General features: G+C 39.7%; 1 protein-coding gene across 2 annotated transcripts in view; it reads right to left on the bottom strand.

Moving 5' to 3' along the window:
* Positions 1-26,045, bottom strand: part of LOC141164964 (teneurin-2-like) — a 2,056,926-nt gene that overhangs the window by 1,939,995 nt on the left and 90,886 nt on the right. The gene's annotated exons all lie outside the window — the stretch shown is intronic.

Raw genomic sequence — 26,045 nt, forward strand, 5'->3', positions numbered from 1 at the left:
GTGACACAGTCGTGGCTTCAATGTTTACTTGGAGATACTCCTGTACCATCGTCTCTAGGCGTTGACTATGTGTCAGACTTCTTGTCTCCTGTGGCCTTGCAAAGGATGGGCTAAAAAAGTGGTGAAATGATTCCGCAAAATTGATGTTACCAGCAGATACTGTGGTTCTGTTACGGTTTGAGTGCAGAACACTTGACGGTCCCACGGTTGGCAAGTTGGAACTGTGAGATTCACTACGTGCACCACTAGTGTTTTGTGGAAAAGCACATGTAAGATTCTGCAACAGTCTCTGCTGATACTCCTGCATGCGTGCATCCCTTTCTATGGCAGGAATAATTTCTGCAAATTTACTTTTGTACCGGGGATCTAACAGTGTGGCAACCCAGTAGTCAGGATTATTTCTAATTCTCACAATTCGAGGGTCATGTTGCAGGTAGTGCAGCAAGAAGGCACTCATGTGTGTTGCGCATCCAGGAGCACCAAGTACCTGTTGTGTTGGTGGCGAGGTAACAATCATGCTTCCTTCCTCTGTCCTCTCCCCCCAACCTCGCACAACAGAAATGTGATCAAGGTCTCCCTCATCTGATGAGTCTTCCATCAGTTCGTCCTCCACTTCTTCCTGGGCTCCTGCACCTTCCTCACTAGTTTGGCTGCTACCATGCGCCCTGGTAAAACCATCTCCCCCACCCTCACATGCCTGCCGCCTTGGTGCTGCCGACCGTCTGGACCTTGCAGATGTTAGCCCTTCCGCATACAACTCCTCCTCCTCTACTTCCTCCACCTCCTCTTGTGCCACCACCTGACTCCGAATTCTGTTTAACATGTGCTCCAGCATGTAAATCACCGGAATAGTCATGCCGATAATGGCATCGTCAGCACTAAACATCTTCGTCGCCATTTCAAAACTGTACAGAAGGGTGCATAGGTCCTTGATCTGAGACCACTCCTCCAGCGTGATTTGCCCCACCTCTGAATCTCGTTGGCCCAGGCTATACGTCAGAACGTATTGCACCAGGGCTTGTCGCTGCTGCCACAGTCGCTGCAACATGTGCAGAGTTGAATTCCACCGGGTAGGCACATCGCATTTTAGCCGGTGAAGTGGCAGGCCCAACGACTTCTGTAGAGATGTAAGTCGCTGAGCTGCGGGATGCGAACGGCGGAAGTGAGCACACAGCGACCGTGCCCTCTGCAGAAGGCCATCTAGTCTGGGATAGTGGGCTAAAAATTGCTGGACAACCAGGTTCAACACGTGAGCCATACAAGGCACGTGTGTGACATTGCCCCGGCGAAGGGCCGCACCCAGGTTTGCAGCATTGTCGCACACTGCCTTCCCTGGTTTCAGGTCCAGTGGAGACAACCATTCATGAAATTGGTTCTCCAGAGCTGACCACAACTCCTCAGCTGTGTGACTCACATTTCCCAGACATTTCAATGTAAAAACCGCCTGATGACGTTGAGCCCTACTGCCAGCATAGTAAGGAGGTGTGCAGGATCCCTTCTGCGCAGTTAGAAAGCTTGTGGCATGACCAGACAGGCTTTGGGTGCAGGTGGAAGACCGAGAGGAGGTTGAGGAGGCAGAAGCAGTGGAGGAACTTTGACATAAAGAGGATTGACGCACAACTCGTGGGGACGGCAAGACTTGGACAGCAGCCCCTTGTCCTGCTGTTACCATAGTTACCCAGTGCCCAGTCAGCGACATGTAACGCCCCTGTCCATGCCTACTCGTCCAAGTGTCTGTGGTGAAATGCACCCTGTCACACACAGAGTTTCTCAAAGAAGCGGTGATGTTGTGTGCGACATGCTGGTGGAGCGCAGGCACACCTTTCTTTGAGAAGTAGTGCCGACTGGGCATCTGGTACTGGGGCACTGCGACGGACATAAGGTCTCGAAAATCCTCTGTGTCCACCAGGCGGAAAGGCAGCATTTCTGTATCCAAGAGCTTGCAGATTGTGAAATTCAACCGCTTAGCTTTCTCATGGCTAGGAGGAAATGGTCTTTTACTTGTCCACATCTGAGGGACCGAGGGCTGGCTATTGTGCTTAGACGGGGTTGATAAGGGTGTCCCCGGCAAACTGCCGGTCTGTGAGGAAGATGCAGGCGGACATGTTAGGTTGCCTTGATCCAAAGGTGGTGCTATCGATGTCGGACAGCGCTCAACACCAGCTGGTGTTACCACCTCCAAAGAAAATGATGACCTGCCAATCACGCTGGCTGTTGCGGGTAAAGAGGTGGCAGGTCTGCGCCCCAAAACAGGTGTGACTGCTGTCCCCCCAGTCACAGAGGATGAAGAGGCCGCGGATGCACAAGATATGGCAGACGGTGACTGGCCTGGCCGGCTAGGCCGCATTGTAGCACACTGAGCTTCCCACTGCACCTTATGCTTCATGTCCATGTGCCGGTTCATGCATGAAGTACTCAAACTATGTATTTTTTGGCCTCTACTTAGCTTTTGCTGACAAATGTTACAGATAACACGAGTTGGGTCATCTTTATCGATCTGAAAAAATGCCCAGGCTATGCAAGGCTTAGCACCCATGCGACCTGAAGAGCCACCACGACTTGTGGTGAGAGGCAGAGTTGTGTTTGAGGATGCAGTTGTTGACGTGCTTCCAGTACTACGTCTCTGTCCAGGAAGGCGCAGCCTGACCTCGTCGTCACTAGCATCTTCCTCCACCTCCTCTGCTGACCTCATCTCTTGGCTGACTGTGGGTTGACAGTAAGTGGGATCTCCGACCTCATCATCATCACCCTGTGCGTTATCACACCCGTCGTCCTCAGAGCCAACCTGTTCCTGCCCTGACAAAAAACTAAAGTTGTCGCTCCAATCAGGTATTTGAGTCTTATCATCGTCTTCCTCATTGTCTCCACCAACAGGAGTTACAGTTTGGGAATGAGGGTCTACATTATGGTCAGAACCTTCTGCGTCTGGTCCTGGATCCGACTCATAAAGATTCTGGGCATCAGTGCAGATCATTTCCTCGTCTGGATTCACAGAAGCGCTGGAGTCGACCTGTGATTCCCAGGCTATAGTAGGAGTAAACAGCTCTGCAGACTCAACCATCTGTTCTACCTCATACTCAGACGGGCAGCTGGAGATTTGGGAGCTGTGAGGAAGCAAGTGCGATTTGGGTGACACCTTTGAGGACTGGAGTATTTGTGATGTTGAAGTTGATGTGGAGGAGAGCCCACTTAAAGGAGCACTTGATATCCGTTGAAGCACCTGCTGTTTTTGTGCCTCATCTGGAATTTGTAGCGATTGGCGTGGCCGTAAGAAAGGGATCTTATCACATTGTCCGCTAAAAGAAGTAGACATTTTAGTTTGGCTGGAAGATGGTCTTTCTTCTGCAGATGTTACTGTTGCTTTAACACCTACCCCACGGACACAACCTTTTTTCCCCTTCCCAACACGCCTATTCCCCTTTCCACCAGCAGCAGGCCTTTTTCCACTCATTTTGGTGGTTAACTAATTCACAACTCTGGAGTTGTTTGCACAAAAAAACAATGGATGGTAACCGAGCAGAGCTGAGTGGCCAAACTGTGGTATTAGGCCAAAACTATTGGCTGGGTTAGATGCAGAAAAAAATATATTCAGTTTGCAACCTGATGGAGGTCAGTATAGATGGATTAATAGAACAAGACCCACACACTACTAGAAGGCCAAATATTTTTTCAGAGGTAGATGCAGAAAAAAATATATTCAGTTTGCAACCTGATGGAGGTCAGTATAGATGGACTAATAGAACAAGTCCCACACACTGCTAGAAGCCCAAATATTTTTTCAGAGGTACTGTAGATGCAGATAAAAATTAGTTTTAATTTGCAACCTGATGGAGGTCAGTATAGATGGACTAATAGAATGATGCTATGCCCAAAAGATTTTACTTCACTAGGTGCATTAAAAAAATTGGTATTCTATACACAGGTGGTGTAGCTTGCAACACAGATAGGCTACTCCACTGACTAACACACTCTGCAATAGGCCAAAATGGATTAGCTTTGCTAGATTCAGCCAAATGCTGTGAAAAAAACTTGCACAGCACTGGCACAGACCTGCCTGGCAAAAACTGATAAGAACTCATGTAACCTAGTCCTGAAAAGGACTGCAATTACAATTAGTCTTTACTCCCACAACCGATCTATTTAAGAGCACAGACCTCCCTGATAAAAGTCGTAGGAAATGCTGTAACCTAGTCCTTAAAAGGACTGCAATCACAACTATTCCCTACTCCCAAGCTATCTGTAGATTTGTGTGAAAATTGGCTTGAAATTAACAAGGTATAGCGCACACAGCAACAGCGGTGCCGTCTAACACGCAGCTGCAGCAGTGAGAAAATGGTGGCGACGGGGAAAATGGCTTGGTCTTATAGGGCAAGGACATGTGACATACACTGCCAATGACACATGCCCTTGCTTGTGTGAAAAAAAGCACTTCGCTCCGTGTGTGCGCTGCTGATAGGCTGACAGATTGCACCTCCCCACTGTAAATGCGGGAAAGAGAAAAAAAAATGGAGATCTTCATTATTCCTGCAGAGATCCATCCCCTGCCCCTCCCCCCACCCCGCTGTACACTCAAACTGCATATTAACATTAATTTTCATCATTACTGAGAAAAAATCCAGTTATGATTTTGGTGCACGAACAGTTATCGAACATAACCTCGAACAGCCGAATTTTTCTCAAATTGTTCGTGTTCGCCGAACGGCTCGAACACCGCCCAAAACAGCTCGAATTTGAGATTGGCGAACAGTTCGAGTAGAACAACGCTCATCTCTACTCTTCCACCTCCACCACTTCCTCAACCTCCTGCGCCATTTGGACCTCTGCCTTCTGGTTCAAGATTATAATTTTTTCATATTCTGTTCTTTTAAGTAATTTCTTTATCCACATTTGTTTGCAGGGCAATTGTTCTGCTCTTATACTCATTTAGCTTCTTTTTGTAGTCCCTGAGCGATTACGGTGACCATTTTACAGATATTAAGGCACGGATTTTCAAGTCTCCATTAACTTTTATTGGATTTGGGGTCAAGCTCAGATTCAGAATCGAACTTTCAACTATATTTCGGCTAAATACGGCGAACCCGAACAACCACAGGTACGCTCATCCCTATTCAAACAAAAAAAAATACTGAAAAGACAACTTGAAGGTTCCTTTTTTGCCAAAAGATTAATCAGAGAATAACTAATTGAATAGGAATGTGTCATCTTAAAATAATTTATATTTTAAGTCAGTCTTTTTTTGCATCATAATCATTATTTAAAAAAAAAAAAATCTTGCAATTTTACAATGGTCACTTGTTACATTTTAGACATCTTTTTTTAAAGAAGACTTTTCAGCAAACTACTTATTACAGGCTGGATTACAGGTAATTCCTCTGTACACAGCTGATAATACAGGTCCTAGGTCCATCAAGTTCAACCTTTCTCCCCCAATTGTACATCACAGCTCTGCCTCCCTTAATTACCTTTGTAGGTGTTTATTAGGTATTAGCTTTTTCAGTACGCCCTGTGGATTTCCAATATTAACAGGATGTGTGAGTCTTGAAAAGCCTCGGGGGCCAATGTGAAAATTGCTAGATTTCTATTATTTTTATACAGATTTGCTTTAATAAAAACAAAACCAAATAACTTAAAAATAAATTAAAACAAAAGCCGATTTAAACAATAAGTCATATTTTGATGGCGACATTGTGAGAAGATAATATACCAATGTTTATGGCTTTTACATAAATTTACTCAAAGCTGTATTGTATAGCTGCAATGTTTCCACATATTTCTCCTGTCTGTGCATACGTGTTGAAGCTCAGATAGCTTCTGCCTGTTTTATTGTATTCAGTTCTCCCCTGTGTTTTTCTTTTTGTCCCAATGAAATCAATCAATATTACATTGAAAACAGTGTTGTGTGGTTCCTCCCTAAGGTGCCTCTGTCACTCCCTTTTTCACTGTGATTCACATGTCAATAGTGGTCGCAAGCTGAATTAGAGTTCTAGATCGCCAATCCAATTGAGCAGCTTTTTAAACCTGTTTCTGGATTTTAATTAAATAGACTCTGAAAAGTGACATTTAAGCAGATTTCCATCAAAGTATATTGGATAAAATGCTAAATGGGCACATTATTATTTATAAGTGTAACTGCAATACTTTAGTAGATTGGTTAATACTTCCAATGTCACATTCATCTATTCCACATTTGAAATAAAACTTTAGAAAGCTACACAATTCAAGCAAAACCTATAAAGCCTCAATCCCCTTTTGCAGCATTCTTTATAGCATTCATTTTTTTTTCAGAAATGCTGTGGTCAGATTGAAATCATATAATGTCCAGTACATACACAGATATTGTTGAAATAAAGAAGCCAGGTATGGAGTGGTTGCCGTGCAGTGTGATATGCCACTTTTTCCAGCCCTTTTGTTGTCCTGGTCTACTGGCTGGAAGAAAACAGCATAAGGGCCAGAATTGGCACACAGGCCGCAGTTTGCCCAGATCTTTTATAGAGTGATTGTAGCTAACTACTGTTCAGGTAATCCTTCACAATTTTCATAGCATTGATTTCCATTGATGTGTTAATAAAAGTTCCACTAAAGATGTAACCTAAAAAGCCCCCAGACTCAATTTTTGAAATTCATCTCATTGTTAACTTTGCTTTCGTCTATTTATGTATGCTTTTATATATTAATACAATAAATATGCAATGGGTTGGAATGTTGAAAATACACAGTATTTAGGCAAAATAGTACTAAATTAATTATAACAGCCTAAGGTGATATATGTGCTATTTTGTCTGCTTACTTCTATGCAGTGAGACACATGCTGCACTGCAAATACTTAGGTTTGTGTTTTGCACAAAAATGTCTCGACAGACAGGCTGTTTTGGTATTTTTCTGTTGCCTTTATTTGAGATTCTGGAAGGTACATCCTGTTGTACAAGTTTATAAATAAAATACTTCAGTTTGAAGAGTTCACCCAAATGTATTACTTTGATGTTTTATTTAGAAAGGTTAGATGGACAAATTTCCTGTCATTAGATGGCCACTAGACAAACAAACGTGCAGAACGAACCATCCAGAAACCTTAACAGATTCAAGTGCTGAACAGCATTCTGAAGAATGATAAACAGCAGCAAATGTGCTTGTCGCAGGGAGATCGGCTTAACTTGTAACAACAAACTGCTGTTTAAGTGAAACAAAGGGTGCTAAAGGAAGTCAGTGAATTTGTTATGGCATTGCTTCTGGTTTCCCAGTGGGCGCAAGATCAAAAGACGGAAAGAATGCTGTCCTTTGCTAAATGAGCTATGCCCTAATCTGCATGCATATTGAGTTCTTGCAGAGATTATATTGCTACAGACATCACCTTAATATAGCGAAAACCTTGCAACAAAAACCTTCTCAACTCTACAGACCCCAAATAGCAGTCACTTCTTTTTGTTAGGCAATATTAAAAAGCAAGAAAGAACACTGATCTTCTTGGGATGGGAAAATCAAAATAAAGAAATGAATTCTTTCATCGCTGCATAAACAAAGTTTGAGAAAGTGCAACTAAATAAATCTGTTTCAGTCCTTGGCACAATACAATGAAATGCTTTCAAAGGGAGAATACAAGTTAAAGGAAAACTAGTTAAACCTTCAATAGGAAGGTCTTAAAAAAGCACATTTTTATTTGTCAGTAGATTAGATGTAAATATGATTACTATGTCACAATGAGAACTTGATTTAGTGTCCAACAATTATATGCATGTTTTCTGTAATAAGTGTTACTCTTTTTCTTAAAGACTCTATTGTTATTCCATATTTCTAGTACATTAAATTACCGTACATCAAAATTAGAAAACTATACATCTTAAGTTAAACAGTTGTTATTGTTTTATTCAAACAAACTCAAAATTGTTCACCATCACTAGGGGAGCTGCCTGCATATTCAAGCAGCTCGATTGAAAGCTGTATTATGAATATTAATATTTCACAACTCAGATCTCCAGAGATATTCGTTATTAGATAGGAACCTCTAGACCCTCATGGTGTTACTGTTAATTGATTACTAAACCATCGTGAATAGTACATGTTAAAAGCTGATAAAAAATTGGCAGTAAAAAGCAATATTCTGCAGTCTCTGTTATAGCTATCAACATACTTATCTTTAATAGATGTGAAGGTATTTACAACTTTGGATACATTGTTTTACTTACAGGGGTTGTCCACCACAAATATTTTTTTTAGGCATTCTTGGTTTTAAAATAAACGGAGGCATACTCACCATCCAACGTCCCCGCAGCAGATGCAGTGCAAGCCACTTTGGAGTACTTTACCTTCTCTGATTGGCTGCAGTGGTCTGGTGACTAGAAGAGAGCACCACTGAATATATCTATAATGATTCACTCTTCTGGCAACTGCAGTCATACAGTGGAGACATTGCTTTCAGAGTCAATGTACACCTTTTCAGCCTGAAATATATCTACAGGGGGAGAGGGTGCTGAAAATTGAGCATGCCTTGGTGTATTATGTTAAAACCATTAACACGTAAAAAAATATTTCAGTATCAGACAATCCCTTTAAATACATACTTTGCATCAATTTGTTTTCAAACTAATACTTGCAGTTGCTTTCAATAAAAATGTTGCCCCATTTGGCCGCTTCCCTGCACATTGCTGGTTGCCAAATAAGTTAACTGATTTTGATGAGAGTTTGTAATTCTTTCATCTGTATTTTTCTGAGCTCCACTTAGGCTATTTTAAAAACACAAAGTTTATGGTTTGTGGTCATAAATTAGCACAGAGGAGCTCAGTGTTTATAAGAATGAGGAGCAGGAATCCCTCTCTGTGTTGTGCAGTGTATGGGAGACATTATAACAGCTTGTCTCTTCCCACCAGCTCAGAGACCATTGTAAACTATTGAGTCTGGAGAGAGGAAAACTGAGGAAAACTGATATAAATGCAGGATAGAAGTCAAATAATGGTAATAAACAGCGTTATTCTCCATGTACACCCACCCACAGGACAGCTTATTCAGAAACTTTATCTAAATGTATAGTTACCATTTAATTGTGAATAGACTATTTTGTAATACCTGAGCTTGATACAACTGAGGATAATAATGGTCCAACAACTGTTGTAGGGCATAAACATGCTGCTCCTAATATTTTGGATCTAGTTCCTGGACCAGTTTGGTGCAACAACTGATACGATGGATGACAAAAACTCTTCCATCAAAAACTATCAGGCATAAGTTTAACTTAACTGAAAGGAAAAAGTAACAGAAGCCAGAATATAGAAAAACCAGACCTAAAAAAATCTGACATCATTTTTGACTCTGGGATGGTTTGCTGTCTTTTATTTCTAGCAGTTTAGATGTGAATTCTTTCTACTATACTGTATTGAGTTTCTGGGAGAAAATTAGCATTTTCTATCACTTAGACTTTTGGAGCCGTAAACTGTCACTGATTCTATAAATTAAATGGAAATAGACTTGTGCATTTTTATACATGTAGGTTTTAGTAAGTATTTGGATAAATGAGGTGCATTTTCTTTGTGTCTGGTTAATTGTTCATAGTGTATGGTTGGAGGACCTATTTAGAAGGTACTAGGAGGTACAGGTGCTTCTCACAAAATTAGTATCAAAAATGTAATTTATTTCAGTTGTTCAATACAAAAAGTGAAACTCATTATATAGTCATTACAGAGTGATCTATTTCAAGTGGTTATTTCTGTTAATGTTGATAATTATGACTTACAGCCAATGAAAACACAAAAGTCATTATCTCAGTAACTTAGAATAATTAACAAAAACACCTGCAAAGGCTTTCTATGCATTTAAATAGGTACCTTAGTCTGTTTCAGTAGGCAACACAATCATGGGGAAGACTGCTGACTTGACAGATGTTCAGAAGTCAGTCACTGACATCCTCCACAAGGCGGGTAAGCCACAAAAGGTCATTGCTAAAGAACCTGGCTGTTCAGAGTGCTGTATCTAAGCATATTAATGGAAAGTTGAGTGCAGGGAAAAAGTGTGGTAGAAAAAGTTGCACAAGCAACCAAGGATATCTGCGGCCTTGAAAGGATTGTTAAGAAAAGGCCATTCTAAAATTTGGAGTAGATTCACAAGGAGTGGACTGCTGCTGGAGTCATTGCTTCAAGAGCAACCATACACAGACATATCCAGGACATGGGCTACAAGTGTCACATACCTTGTGTCAAGCCACTCATGACCAATAGACAACACCAGAAGAGTCTTACCTGGGCCAAGAAGAAAAAGACCTGGACTGTTGCTCAGTGGTCCAAGGTGTTGTTTTCAGATGAAAGCAAATTTTGCATTTCATTTGGAAATCAAGTTCCATGAGTCTGGAAGAAGAGTGGAGAGGCACACAATCCAAGCTGCTTGAGGTCTAATGTGAAGTTTCCACAATCAGTGATGGCTTGGGGAGCAATATCATCTGCTGGTGTAGGTCCACTGTGCTTTATCAAGACCAAAGTGAGCACAGCTATCTACCTGGAAATTATAGAGCACTTCATGCTTCCCTCTGCCAACAAGCTTTTTGGAGATGGAAATTTCATTCTCCAGCAGGACTCGGCACCTGTCCACACTGCAATAAGTACCAATACCTGGCTTAAAAACAACTGAATCACTATGCTTGATTGACCAGCAAACTCGCCTGACCTAAACCCCATAGAGAATCTATGGCATATTGTCAAGAGGAAGATGAGACACCAGACCAAACAATGCAGACGAGCTGAAGGCTGCTATCAAAGCAACCTGGGCTTCCATAACACCTCAGCAGTGCCACAGGCTGATCGCTTCCATGCCAAGCCGCATTGATGCAGTAACTGATGCAAAAGGAGCCCTGACCAAGTATTGAGTGCATTTACTGGACAGACATTTCAGTAGGCCAACATTTCGGATTTTAAAATCATTTTTCAAGCTGGTAATAATTTTTATTTATATATCGCCAACATATTCCGCAGCACTTTACAATTAAGCGGGGACATATATGGACAATAAATTCAATACAAGGTAAGACAATTTAAACAGTTACATTTTGAGTTGGGGTCCTGTTCGCAAGCTTACAATCAAAAAGGAAGTGTTATAAAGTATTCTAATTTAATGAGATGACTCGTGTTTCCATTGGCTGTAATCTATAATAATAATCATCATTAACAGAAATAAACACTTGAAATAGATCACTCTGTAATGACTATATAATATATAAGTTTAACTTTTTGTATTGAAGAACTGAAATAAATTAACTTTTTGATGATATTCTAATTTTGTAATAAGCACATGTAGGTACTAATTACAGGTGACCTAAGCTCACATCTTATGTACCTGATTGAAAAATCTGTTTATAACAAGTTTTAATCTGAATTCATCCCAATACATCACAGACAAACAACATTCATTCAGTTTCTTTGTAACTTGAATCTTAGTTCAGTGTTGGATAATACAGTTATGTTTTTCCGGTACTTTAACTGATTTTTTTTCCACTTTAAGTACATTAAGATAAATGATAAACTGTAATATAATCCTTTTATTTTATTCTATATCTATCCAATAGGGATACTTGACTGGTAATATTAATTATAACAGATAATAGTTGATGGCGGTTTTGCAGAAACAGGTGCTAAAGAATATTTCCTGTTATAGAACACAGCCATAAAAAAGCTTTAATTTATACAAGCCACTCAATGAAAGCTAGAGAAAATTATGAACCAAAACTGCATGCTGCATTTAACTTAAGCACAAACAGCCTAAGGCTGAAAGAGAGGAGTTAAATATTTAATTTTGCTCATATTTCTTTGATGTTAAATTAGCTCATACAACCAATATGTATATCAATTCATTGGAAAATAAGATATTTAGTTTGCCTTTATTCTAAGTAAAATTATGATATTATGATGAAGATGATTACTGGAAAATATATATTTCCCTATTTATAACCCACATACAAATCAGGATACACAGTCTTTACACTAATATTAGAAATGAGTGAATCAGTTTGAAGCAAATTAAATTTGCCTCAATTTTCAAAAAAAAAAAATTCAGATTTTTTTTAATTGGCTTCATGTGAATTGAGCAAAATGGCGGCAAGCTGTCAATCTGCTTACTGATATAGAGCTGGGAAAGAAGTAAAAAATTAAATACTTGGTCTTCCACACGGCTCTCACTAACATCTGACACAATGATGCACGTCAGTGCCTTGAGCAATTCCATGTCATGATGTCAAAGGTCTATTCATTGCTAGAAACCCCAGCACTGAGGGAATTATATGGAGCGGCAAAGAAAATATAATTTTTTTCACTCGTTTCCCAACCCTTGACCAATCAGGAAAATAGCAGCTGGCGGCCACATTGCTGAATTCACACAAAGTAAATAAAAAAATCAGAAGATGGCGATTCCAATTTTTTGTAAAATTTGAGGCTATTTCTATTTTTCCCAGGACCCTAATAAGTCATAAAACATCACAGAAAAGTAACAGGCCTTACCAACACCAGGCCAATTTAATATGGCATATTTGACTCTATTTGAAAATTTAAATGGAAATTTTATTTTCTGACCAAGATTGGGAGAATTGCTTTATTAAATCTTATACAGATCATCACTAACTGAACTGATTTAGCTATGCTGCTATATCTACTCCTATGCATTTTATGCTGTGTTGCAACCTTAGTTGTATAGTATTATAGCATAAGGCTATTACTGAGCCTTTATAACATTAATATCTTATGCGGAAAAATAAGTCTAGATACTCATTATAAATATATAAATCAATATTCTCTTATTTCCAGTTCCATTGAGTATTCTACCAGTTATACTTTATTAATGTTATCTCTTTAAACTTGATATCATCTTTAATTTTAAACACCAATGCATAGGATGTAATAGATCAAAACTTGCTAAAAGTGTGTTTTTTACATAAGCCATTTTACTTTAACTATTAAATTTCAAATTCATTCCATGCTAAAGATAATTGAACAGATTTAAAGGGAGTCAAAGTTGCTACAAATTTGACAAAAAAATAAACAGATTTTTTACTTAATCTTGCAAAATGAAGGTTGATAAGCATTTTACTAGAAATTTTCGGGTGTCAGGAAAAGGTTAAAAAATAATTACTCACCTTGCTCCTCACCTGGTCAGTGGTAACAGCTCCACACCCACTACTCCTCATGCTCTTTTTGGTGTTTTGCACTGACTTCTCAAGGTCTAGAAGTCAGCACTAGAAGACCTGAGGGAATGAGCGCAGGACCGGGTGGGGGGCTGTGGCCACATGAGAGAAGGAGTAGAGGAGATTAATATTTTATTATTTGTTAACCTTTTCCTTGTCCTGTTTATTATGCTTCAGGATTTGGAAAGACCTTAGATAATGATGAACACTAATTGATGGCAATTGAGGCACTATGACCTAAAGTTTTCTAGGGTGTTCATTGTTTTGTCACTTCTAGTATTATAGCATGCATATTCATATTATATTAAGCAAAAATATCATTAAGAGTGTTTTAACACCACATAGTACTTGTCTTTATTTAATACAGTATACTAGATTTCTGGCTATCATATACCTTGATCTAAGACCATAGTCCGATTTGTCTAGGATTTTGGATCAGTAGCTATAAGCCAAAATCAGGAGTGCATTTTAACAGGAGGGAATATACTGGAAAGCTTTATACATCTTTTCTTTGTATATATTATAAAGTAAAGTCAGCCCACTGCAGCATTGTCTGGAAGCAAAGATGTGCAGCCAACACTTATCAGGCTGAGAATACAAAAATAGGCAAGTCCAGTGTTTCTGCTGGGTGTCAAGCTGATTAGGTTCATAGTTATCACACACTACTCTTTTCTCTTCTTGAAATGAAATTTTCATTTCAACATACAGATACAAACTATAGAACACATCTATAATGTATAAATACAACTAAATCATAAGACAAGGAAATACATGCTGCCAGCCAATCAGAGAACAGCAGCTGGCATGTGCATGCACGTGACGTCATGAGGTCCCGTCGCTTGCACGCTTTAGTCAGCTGCATAAAAGAGCAGAGGCAGAATGGGGAACATATACAAGGATGAGGGATATATATACCAGTATGGAGCCCAGGCAGAATAAGGGGCATATATACCAGGATGGGGACATATATACCAGGATGAGGACCAAGACAAGGGACAAATAGACAGGATAGAGGTGGTCATCTATAATATAATGCGTTCTTCTGTCCAAAGCCGGTATAGGCTGCACCTGTGCAGTATGGTCGGCATCAGAAGGACGCATCCAGCGTTATTAGACCGGGAGGATGGCGAGACTGGAGGAGGTGTGTGGCACCGGAGATCACAGTATGCATAGGTGCTGACCTCTGACACCATGAGGACATACTGCGATCTCCGACATGGCTGGAGCAGAAGTGTGGCGCAGGAGTCTGTGCTTGCACATAGCCAGATCTCTGGCACCATTTTATTCAAGACAAATTTGAACATAATTTCTTCAACAAAATTGCGCTGGATAGTGCGGTATGTGCACAAGCTGACACCATTTTAATTAAATATTTAACGTAGATGACGCATTGCAGGGGAGCAGGGAAAAGCTGAGTAGGAGTATTGTTATATTTTATGTATGTATAAAACAGCAGCACAAGCAGGATGAGGAACATATAATAGGATGGGGGACCACACCACAATGGGGGAGCATATAATAAGATGGGAAACCAGGATGGGGAACATATACCAGGATAGGGGAGGATATAATACAATGAGGGATCAGAATGGGGGAGCATACACCACGATGGGGGAGAATATAATAAGATGGGGGACCAGGATTTGTGAGCATATACCTGGAAGGGGGACCAGAATGAGAGCATATACCAGGATGGGAGAGCATATAAAATAGGATGGGGGAACAGTATGGGGGACCAGTATGGGGAACTAGGATGAAGGAGCATATACCAGGATGGGTGACCAGGATGGGGGACTAAGATGAAGGAAACTAATAGGATGAGGGACCAGGATTTGTGAGCATATACCTGGATGGGGTACCCGAATGAGCGCATATACCCGGATGGGAGAGCATATAATAAGATGGGGAACCAGGATAGGGACGCCTGTGTGCATAAAGCGATCTCAGACACCATTTTATTGAAGATACTGAATATAAAAAGTCACAGACAGTATTAAAAGAAAAAAAAAGGCGCCGAAAATATACCAATAAAATTGATAGCCACCTGGGCGTATAACAGGTTCAATAGTTATATATATATATATATATATATATTTTATACTCTAATAAATATATATATATATATATATATTTTATACTCTAATAATATATATATATATATATATATATATATATATATATATATATATATATATATATATATTTTATACTCTAATATATATATATATATTTTATACTCTAATATATATATATATATTTTATACTCTAATATATATATATATATATTTTATACTCTAATATATATATATATATTTTATACTCTAATATATATATATATATTTTATACTCTAATATATATATATATATTTTATACTCTATATATATATATATATATATATTTTATACTCATATATATATATATATTAGAGTATAAAATATATATATATATATATATATATATATATATATATATATATATATTAGAGTATAAAATATATATATATATATATATTAGAGTATAAAATATATATATATTAGAGTATAAAATATATATATATTAGAGTATAAAATATATATATATATATATATATATATATATATATATATATATATATAATACATATATTATACACACATACATATATACCAGGATGGGGCCAGGCTAAAGGACATAATACCATAGTGGAGAACATGTATACATGCCAGGATGGGGTTGGGGACCAGTCCAAATCTTGCACCAAGGCCCATCAGACTCTAGTTACGCCACTGATGGCAGTACAATATCTTGTGATTGGACAACACCTGTAATGAGAACATTGTACATGCCGAGGTAGCATGATAAACTGCCCACAATTTGCATTTATAATAGTACAAAGTCAAATATATCAATTGCTTATCCGTGATTGTTATATGCTGCTCTCTACTGATTGTACTTTATCTAGGCAAGTCAAGACCAACAATATGATGTTTTCTTTAAAAAAAAAAAAAAAAAAAACGTATCCATGAATTGGAAAGTAATTTTTTATCCAATCAGGATCACATGTAAAATATGAGAGATATTCAAATGTAATATGAAAATACACAGTGGCTATTCTATAAAGTTATAAATATCTTCTATAAAACACCCTCATGATATATTCAATCAATAAAACTACATTTACTACACATTAAATACATGAACAATGACAAAGCTAGTTTCTCTACACAACAGGGACAAGATACAAGGACACTACTTTCAAACCAGACATAACACAAAAGGACTAAATTTGTAACATGCACTGTACATTAAGTTTCGACTGGCATAGCCGAAGATGAACATAAAAGTCACAATAAAAATTGGATGCTTTAATGCAGCCTGGTTACTTTGTAGGAAGCATAGGAAACATCAAAATTAATGGCACAGATTCATCCTCTGTAGCTATCACACCTAGAGAAGAAAATAGAATCATATAAATACCTACATTGGTTTTACATTAATATGGCCTAATTCAAAATGTGATTTTGTAAAGGAATACACTAGGTGGAGCACAGTAACAAATAATACCGCTAGCTAAGTAATCAAAAAAGCAACGAGGAACATGAAAACAATAAAGCATCAATGTCGGAGAAGCTTTTCATATTTAAATCTATATAACATATTGAAAACAATGTAATAAGCCGTCATTTGATTTGTAACAATGGATTCAATTACAGACTTCATTTATTTCTTTATTGATATAGCTTTTTTTCTCAGTGTTGGAACATCAGACAGAGAAAACCACTTACACACAATGCTTATGCGGTAGTAGCGCGAGTATTAGGGAATATTTGGAATGCAGATATAATTTCTAGGTTTTTACATTCTGTGATGTGCTGGATGCAAGAACAATATTATTTCACTCTTTGTTTTGTGACAAAGGCACTGGCAAAGTACTGGAGGGTAGATATGTAGCACTGAGATTGTTAGCTCTAGTAATATAAACATAGAAAAAATGTTCCAGCACACAAGTAAAGAGGGTTAATCAGCCATATTTAGTGCTAGGGTGATTAAACACCTGGAGAGAGGGAGGAGGTCAGAGGATAAATTCCCAGACGTTTAGAGCATTTGGTGCAGGGTAGGTCTGTAGACACAAGCTCTGGAGCTGTACTGTCATGTGAAGAAAAGCTAAACTTTGGGTTGTTTGTTCCTGAAGGGGGCGATTACCCATAGCAACAAGGACTGTGCCATATGTTATGTTTTCTTTTTCCTGTTAGGCCGGGAAGGTCATGTTTGTTTTGCTAACATAGACATGGTTTATGCCGTTCTCTTAATAAACCACAGAGGATTTAAAGAGACAGTGTTCCTGTGTCTACCTTTATGTGCAGCTGAGTGAGCCAATCTACAATAGTTTGAAGAAGCAGAAAACTTAGTTCACCTTTACAAATTCTGGAATCACAAATATTTCATGATCGATATGAAATGTACATAAATTTTAGTAAACAAATATGGTTCATTAGTTGCCAATATAGTTCATAAATATTAATGTTTCAAGGGGTGTCATTTTAGGCATTTATGGCATGTTCAAAGGATATGCTGTAGATGTCGGACAATAAATGTCACTATCCTTAACAAAAGTCATTAACGTTCGTTAAATTCATAGGAGAGAGCTTCAACTGCCTCTCCAATGATAACAGTCATGTATCAGGGAATGGGGGATCTCAGTTACAGAGTTAAGTGCAGGTACCAGATGTGGATCCTGAGAATATAAAATAAATTTCTTAGATGAAACACCTCCTTAAAGTCATGCCAAAGTAGAAAAGGAGTCTGCTTTTTGCACAGCAATGTCTGTCCTTGGTATTGCAGCTCATCCCAGTGTGAATAAAGCATAAATGCAATACCAGAAATAGCCTATGGACAGATACGGTGCGGTTTTTGTACTAAAGCACAAAAACAGACTTTTTCTAATTTGGATAAACCTTAAAGTGATTCATTAATAATTATTAATATATAAAACTGCAAATGTCAAATTCCAGCAGCCACTACTTTCCAAACTATAGACTCTTACTGTATTCTTAGTCGACGTTTAAATGTGAATTTACCATTTTGATACCTTTGTATTTGTGTTACGCGTTAGAGTAGCTGAAACCTGCTTTTCTGTTTGCAAATTCCCAAATGAATGATCAGATCATGATTGGGAACCTGAAGATTTGAATATAGTTGGATTTGCATAAAAGAGTCATAATGTAATTGAAACTTCAAATAGAGAAATAAGGTTTAAATGGGCAAATGAGGAATCAAGTAGCACAGCACACAAATACAGTTAAACTGTAAGGCAGAGCAGGGAGCAATGTCTCCCTGCAGTACTTCTCTTCAGTCTGTAGGCCGCAGGTCATTTTAGTTTTAGGCCTGCGACCTGCAGAACAGGAGGGTGACACACAAGACCAGTCCTAGGTGTAGCAACACGATGACATCATCATGCCAGGACTCTGTCGTGCTGTGCATGTCCCCAGCGTGTTGACATGGTGCTGGTCCACCCGAACCTTGCCGCTGTCTGCTGGCCGACTCGCCAGGATCCAGGGTTAGGGGAGTAAATGGTTTTTTTTTTTTTTTTTTTTTATTTTAATACTTGTTAGGGTACTGTGGGGTCATCATACAGTGTGGGAAATACTGTGGGGTCCCATTATAGTATTTCTTACTTCAAATGTTCAATTACCACTACTTTTCTTGTCTCCTTTAAAATTTCCTCATCAAATGCAGACTCTTCTTGCACTAGGTCTTCCATGAAGAACAAATGCCTGCTCCTTCTCCCTTAACATCATATCTAAGGATAATCAGGTGGTCTCAACACATTAGATGGTCTTCAGTCCTGACAATTATAAATTAGGACAAACTTGCTGATTTTAAGTGGCCTTTTGTTCCTCTCAAACTGAATAGCCCCTGTATCTGCTATGAACCATAGAACATAGGCCATAATCAATATCTGGGACAGACCAACCTTGGCTGTCTTATTTCCACATACAGTACAGACCTAAAGTTTGGACACACCTTCTCATTTAAAGATTTTTCTGTATTTTCATGACTATGAAGATTGTACATTCACACTGAAGGCATCAAAACTATGAATTAACACATGTGGAATTATATACTTAACAAAAAAGTGTGAAACAACTGAAAATATGTCTTATATTCTAGGTTCTTCAAAGTAGCCACCTTTTGCTTTGATGACTGCTTTGCACACTCTTGGCATTCTCTTGATGAGCTTCAAGAGGTAGTCACCGGAAATGGTCTTACAACAATCTTGAAGAAGTTCCCAGAGATGCTTAGCACTTGTTGGCCCTTTTGACTTCACTCTGCGGTCCAGCTCACCCCAAACCATCTCGATTGGGTTCAGGTCTGGTGACTGTGGAGGCCAGGTCATCTGGCGTAGCACCCCATCACTCTCCTTCTTGGTCAAATAGCCCTTACACAGCCTGGAGGTGTGTTTGGGGTCATTGTCCTGTTGAAAAATAAATGATGGTCCAACTAAACGCAAACCGGATGGAATAGCATGCCGCTGCAAGATGCTGTGGTAGCCATGCTGGTTCAGTATGCCTTCAATTTTGAATAAATCCCCAACAGTGTCACCAGCAAAGCACCCCCACACCATCACACCTCCTCCTCCATGCTTCACGGTGGGAACTAGGCATGTAGAGTCCATCTGTTCACCTTTTCTGCGTCGCACAAAGACACGGTGGTTGGAACCAAAGATCTCAAATTTGGACTCATCAGACCAAAGCACAGATTTCCACTGGTCTAATGACCATTACTTGTGTTCTTTAGCCCAAACAAGTCTCTTCTGCTTGTTGCCTGTCCTTAGCAGTGGTTTCCCAGCAGCTTTTTTACCATGAAGGCCTGCTGCACAAAGTCTCCTCTTAACAGTTGTTGAAGAGATGTGTCTGCTGCTAGAACTCTGTGTGGCATTGACCTGGTCTCTAATCTGAGCTGCTGTTAACCTGCGATTTCTGAGGCTGGTGACTCGGATAAACTTATCCTCAGAAGCAGAGGTGACTCTTGGTCTTCCTTTCCTGGAGCGGTCCTCATGTGAGCCAGTTTCTTTGTAGCGATTGATGGTTTTTGCAACTGCACTTGGGGACACGTTCAAAGTTTTCCCAATTTTTCAGACTGACTGACCTTCATTTCTTAAAGTAATGATGGCCACTCGTTTTTCTTTACTTAGCTGCTTTTTTCTTGCCATAATACAAATTCTAACAGTCTATTCAGTAGGACTATCAGCTGTGTATCCACCAGACTTCTGCACAACACAACTGATGGTCCCAACCCCATTTATAAGGCAATAAATCCCACTTATTAAACCTGACAGGGCACACCTGTGAAGTGAAAACAATTTCCGGTGACTACCTCTTGAAGCTCATCAAGAGAATCTCAAGAGTGTGCAAAGCAGTCATCAAAGCAAAAGGTGGCTACTTTGAAGAACCTAAAATATAAGACATATTTTCAGTTGTTTCACACTTTTTTGTTAAGTATATAATTCCACATGTGTTAATTCATAGTTTTGATGCCTTCCGTGTGAATGTACAATTTTCATTGTCATGAAAATACAGGAAAATCTTTAAATGAGAAGGTGTGTCCAAACTTTTGGTCTGTACTGTACATCTAATCATGAAAACTCAAATTATATATGTATGTGAGTGCTCTGGTATTTTGCTTTATTCCTCACTGATTCACTAATTTGGGCCCTAATCATTTCACAGCTTGACTACCATAACTCTTTACTAACTTGTTTGCTTTAATCCATCAGAATACTTGCCTATTTTATTCAAGAAAAAAAATATGATTCAAATGAGGTCTTAGATATTTTACACCTATATTTTCTCATGTGTATTTTTTACCAACCTACTTTCACTATATCTTTGCCACTGAACTCTCTGACTATATTACTTTCTCAGCACTAATTCTTAACCCTAGAACGCATACCTGGAGCCTCGCAGGCCCGCCCTGTTAATTCTTTATTTTCTGCAAGATTACTTTAGTTAGAATTTTGAAACTAAGTGTTCCTCAGGTATATAGTTGTTTGTCATTTTTGTTTGAGTTATTCCATGTTATTTGCACACAGGCCTAAAAGGCCCCAGGTATGTGAAAGTGTAGATTTTTATGGTCATGCGTTCTAGGGTTAAGCTGGTCATACCAGATAAAGATTACTAAAATCCAATGATGTAGGCAAGGACAGCTAATGATGTAATTTGTATGATTTCCTTCTCATTATCTTCAAATTGTTTTCATGTGAAGAACAGATCAACTATGTTGTACTGTCAAAGAGTTTGGCAACGTTTCAGGAACTCTCCGATGCTAGACACATCCATTGGATTCATTTTCCTTGGACTATATGACTTCTTTCAGAAATCCACAGCTGTTATCCCATCTGATCATTACATTAAGTTTATGCAAGTTTGTTTTTTTTATTCTACATGTAGAATGGTTGTTCTAAAACTAGAATTTGTATCTATTGTGAAACTAACTTTATATCTCTTTATATTGTAAGCTCTAATGGGTAGAGTATTTTATTTGTTAATAGCTATAGGATTTCATTAAGCCTTTTTAATTAATTGCTGTATAATTTTGGCACTATGCAAATGATGTCTTATTTTTTATTGCCAAACTTTTTCAGCAATCATGTAAAAATAATTTGGGATCTTAATATAAAATATTGTAGTATCAAACACTTAAATAAGTTTTTAGATAAGAATTCTGTAAATGTTAAATACAGTAGCTAAACAGCTTTTAAATGATCTTATCCTGATTTCAGCAACTTCATTTTTTTTATTTTACCAGTTTACACGGAATATGGGGTAGAAGCCAAATTTAGAATATTTGTCTTTTTCAATACAAAATTCTGAAAAGTCTGTAAAAGCATCTTGCATAAATTATTTTGGCAAAAGTAAATGTTCAAAATGTTCTCATAGTTAGATTAATGATCATGGCATCTATAATGATAAAAGTTAAGCTTGTATTAAAGAATGAAATATATTGTTTTACAAATATAGAGATTAATCCCTCAAGGAAAGGCACAATTTTTAATTTTATCCTCAGCTTCTTCCAAGAGTCGTCTATTTTTTTTCTGTCAACTAAGTCATGTGAGGGCTTTTTTGTAGATGAGTTGAAGTTTTGAAGGACACAATTAACTTTACCATATAATGTACTGGAAAATGGGAGGGAAATTTTTTAAAAAAATGACTTGTCACCTTTTCTTGAGGGCTATAGCTTTAATTTTCCAATGATGTAGCTGAGTGAGAGATTCTTTCACACACTAAGCTGACATTTTTGTGGATACAATATTGGGGTAAATACAATATTTAACTTTTTATTACATTTTGGGGGGAAAAAGTGGTGACTGAAAACCTTTTAAAATTATTTCATTTATCATATAGGATAAAAAAAAATAATTTTATTAGTAGAGATGAGCAGTGTTCGACTCGAACTGTTCGCCAATCTCAAATTCGAGCTGTTTTGGGCGGTGTTCGAGCCGTTCGGCGAACACGAACAATTTGAAAAAAATTTGGCTGATCGAGGTTATGTTCGATAACTGTTCGTGCACCAAAATCATAACTGGATTTGTTCTCAGTAATGCTGAAAATTAATGTTAATACGCAGTTTGAGTGTACAGCGGGGCAGTGGGAGGGGCAGGGGATGGATCTCTGCAGAAATAATGAAAATCTCCATTTATTTTTCTCTTTCCCGCATTTACAGTGGGGAGGTGCAATCTGTCAGCCTATCAGCAGCGCGCACACGGAGCGAACTGCTTTTTTTCACACAAGAAAGGGCATGTGTCATTGGCAGTATATGTCACATGTCCTTGCCCTATAAGACCCAGCCATTTTCCGCGTCGCCACCATTTTCTCACTGCTGCAGCTGCGTGTTAGACGGCACCGCTGTTGCTGTGTGCGCTATACCTTGTTAATTTCAAGCCAATTTTCGCACAAATCTACAGATAGCTTGGGAGTAGGGAATAGTTGTGATTGCAGTCCTTTTAAGGACTAGGTTACATAATTTCCTATGACTTTTATCAGGCAGGTCTGTGCTCTTAAATAGATAGGTTGGGAGTAAAGACTAATTGTAATTGCAGTCCTTTTCAGGACTAAGTTACATCAGTTCCTATCAGTTTTTGCCAGGCAGGTCTGTGCAAGTTTTTTTCACAGCATTTGGCTAAATCTAGCAAAGCTAATCCTTTTTGGCCTATTGCAGAGTGTGTTAGTCAGTGGAGTAGCCTATCTGTGTTGCAAGCTACATCAGCTTGTAGCAGTGTGTGGGACTTGTTCTATTAGTCCATCTATACTAACCTCCACCAGGTTGCAAATTCAATATAATTTTTATCTGCATCTAACCCAGCCAATACTTTTGGGCTAATACCAGAGTTTGGCCTCTCAGCTCTGCTCGGTTCCCATCCATTGTTTTTTGTGCAAACAACTCCAGAGTTGTCAATTAGTCAACCACCAAAATGAGTGGAAAAAGGCCTGCTGCTGGTGGAAAGGGGAATAGGAGTGTTGGGAAGGAAAAAAAAAGGTTGTGTCCGTGGGGTAGGTGTTAAAGCAACAGTAACATCTGCAGAAGAAAGACCATCTTCCAGCAAAACTAAAATGTCTACTTCTTTTAGCGGACAATGTGATAAGATCCCTTTCTTACGGCCACGCCCATCGCTACAAATTCCAGAGGAGGCACAAAAACAGCAGGTGCTTCAACGGATATAAAGTGCTCCTTTAAGTGGGCTTTCCTCCACCTCAACTTCAACATGACAAATACTCCAGTCCTCAGAGGTGTCACCCCAATCGCACTTGCTTCCTCACAGCTCCCAAGTCTCCAGCTGTCCATCTGAGTATGGGGTAGAACAGATGGTTGAGTCTGCAGAGCTGTTTACTCATACTATAGCCTGGGAATCAGAGGTCGGCTCCAGAGCTTCTGTGAATCCAGACGAGAAAATGATCTACACTGATGCCCAGAATCTTTAGGAGTCGGATCCAGGACCAGACGCATAAGGTTCTGACCATAATGTAGACCTTCGTTCCCAAACTGTAACTCCTGTTGGTGGAGACAATGAGGAAGACGATGAAGGAGACTCAAATACCTGATTGGAGCGACAACTTTAGTTTTTTGTCAGGGCAGGAAGAGGTTGGCTCTGAGGACGACTGGTGTGATAACACAGGTTGATGATGACGAAGTTGGAGATCCCACTTGCTGTCAACCCACAGTCAGCCTGACGATGAGGTCATCAGAGGAAGTGGAGGAGGACGCTAGTGACGACGAGGTCAGGTAGCGCCTTCCTGGACAGAGACGTAATACTGGAAGCACGTCAACAACTGCACCCTCAAACACAACTCTGCCTCTCACCACAAGTCGTGGTGGCTCTTCAGGTCGCATGGGTGCTAAGCCTTGCATAGCCTGGGCATTTTTTCAGATCGATAAGGATGACCAACTCATGTTATCTGTAACATTTGTCACCAAAAGCTAAGTAGAGGCCAAAAAATCCATAGTTTGAGTACTTCATGCATGAACCAGCACATGGATACGAAGCATCAGTTGCAGTGGGATGCTCACTGTGCTACAATGCGGCCTAGCCGGCTGGGCCAACCACCATCTGCCACATCTTGTGCATCCGCGGCCACTTCATCCTCTGTGACTGAGGGGACAGCAGTCACACCTGTTTTGGGACGTAGACCTGCCACCTCTTTACCCGCAACAGCCAGCGTGATTGGCAGGTCATCATTTTCTTTGGAGGTGGAAACACCAGCTGGTGTTCAGCGCTGTCCGACATCGATAGCACCACCTTTGGATCAAGGCAACCAAACATGTCCACCTGCATCTTCCTCACAGACCGGCAGTTTGCCGGGGACACCCTACTCAACCCCGTCTAAGCACAACAGCCAGCCCTCGGTCCCTCAGATGTGGACAAGTAAAAGACCATTGCCTCCTAGCCATGAGAAAGCTAAGAGGTTGAATTTCACCATCTGAAAGCTCTTGGCTGCAGAAATGCAGGCTTTCCACCTGGTGGACACAGAGGATTTTCGAGACCTTATGTCCGTCGCAGTGCCCCAGTACCAGATGCCCAGTCGGCACTACTTAAAGAAAGGTGTGCCTGCGCTAAACCAGCAAGTCGCTCACCACATCACCGCTTCTTTGAGAAACTGTGTGACAGGGTGCATTTCACCACAGACACTTGGACGAGTAGGCATGGACAGGGGCATTACATGTCGCTGACTGGGCACTGGGTAATTATGGTGACAGCAGGACAAGGGGCTGCTGTCCAAGTCTTGCAGTCCCCACGAGTAGTGCGTCAATCCTCTTTATCTCAAAGTTCCTCCACCTCCTCTCGGTCCTCCACCAGCACCCAAAGCCTGTCTGGTCATGCCACAAGCTTTCTAACTGCACGGAAGGGATCCTGCACACCTCCTTACTATGCTGGCAGCAGGGCTCAACGTCATCAGGCAGTTTTTACTTTGAAATGTCTGGGAAATGTGATTCACAGCTGAGGAGTTGTGGTCAGCTCTGGAGAACCAGTTTCATGAATGGTTGTCTCCACTGGACCTGAAAACAGGGAAGGCCGTGTGCGACAATACAGCAAACCAGGGTGCGGCCCTTCGCTGGGGCAATGTCACACACGTGCCTTGTATGGCTCACGTGTTGAACCTGCTTGTCCAGCAATTTTAAGCCCACTATCCCGGACTAGATGGCCTTCTGCAGAGGGCACGGTCGCTGTGTGCTCACTTCTGCCATTCGCATCCCGCAGCTCAGCAACTTATATCTCTACAGAAGTCGTTGGGCTTGCCACTTCACCGTCTAAAATGCAATGTGCCTACCCGATAGAATTCAACTCTGCACATGTTGCAGCGACTGTGGCAGCACCGACAAGCCCTGGTGCAATATGTTCTGACGTATAGCCTGGGCCAAGGA

The sequence above is a fragment of the Phyllobates terribilis genome, unplaced genomic scaffold (genome assembly GCF_046119375.1).
Source record: "Phyllobates terribilis strain yellow unplaced genomic scaffold, ASM4611937v1 Scaffold_11__3_contigs__length_659146591, whole genome shotgun sequence".
In the NCBI taxonomy this organism is placed as follows: domain Eukaryota; kingdom Metazoa; phylum Chordata; class Amphibia; order Anura; family Dendrobatidae; genus Phyllobates; species Phyllobates terribilis.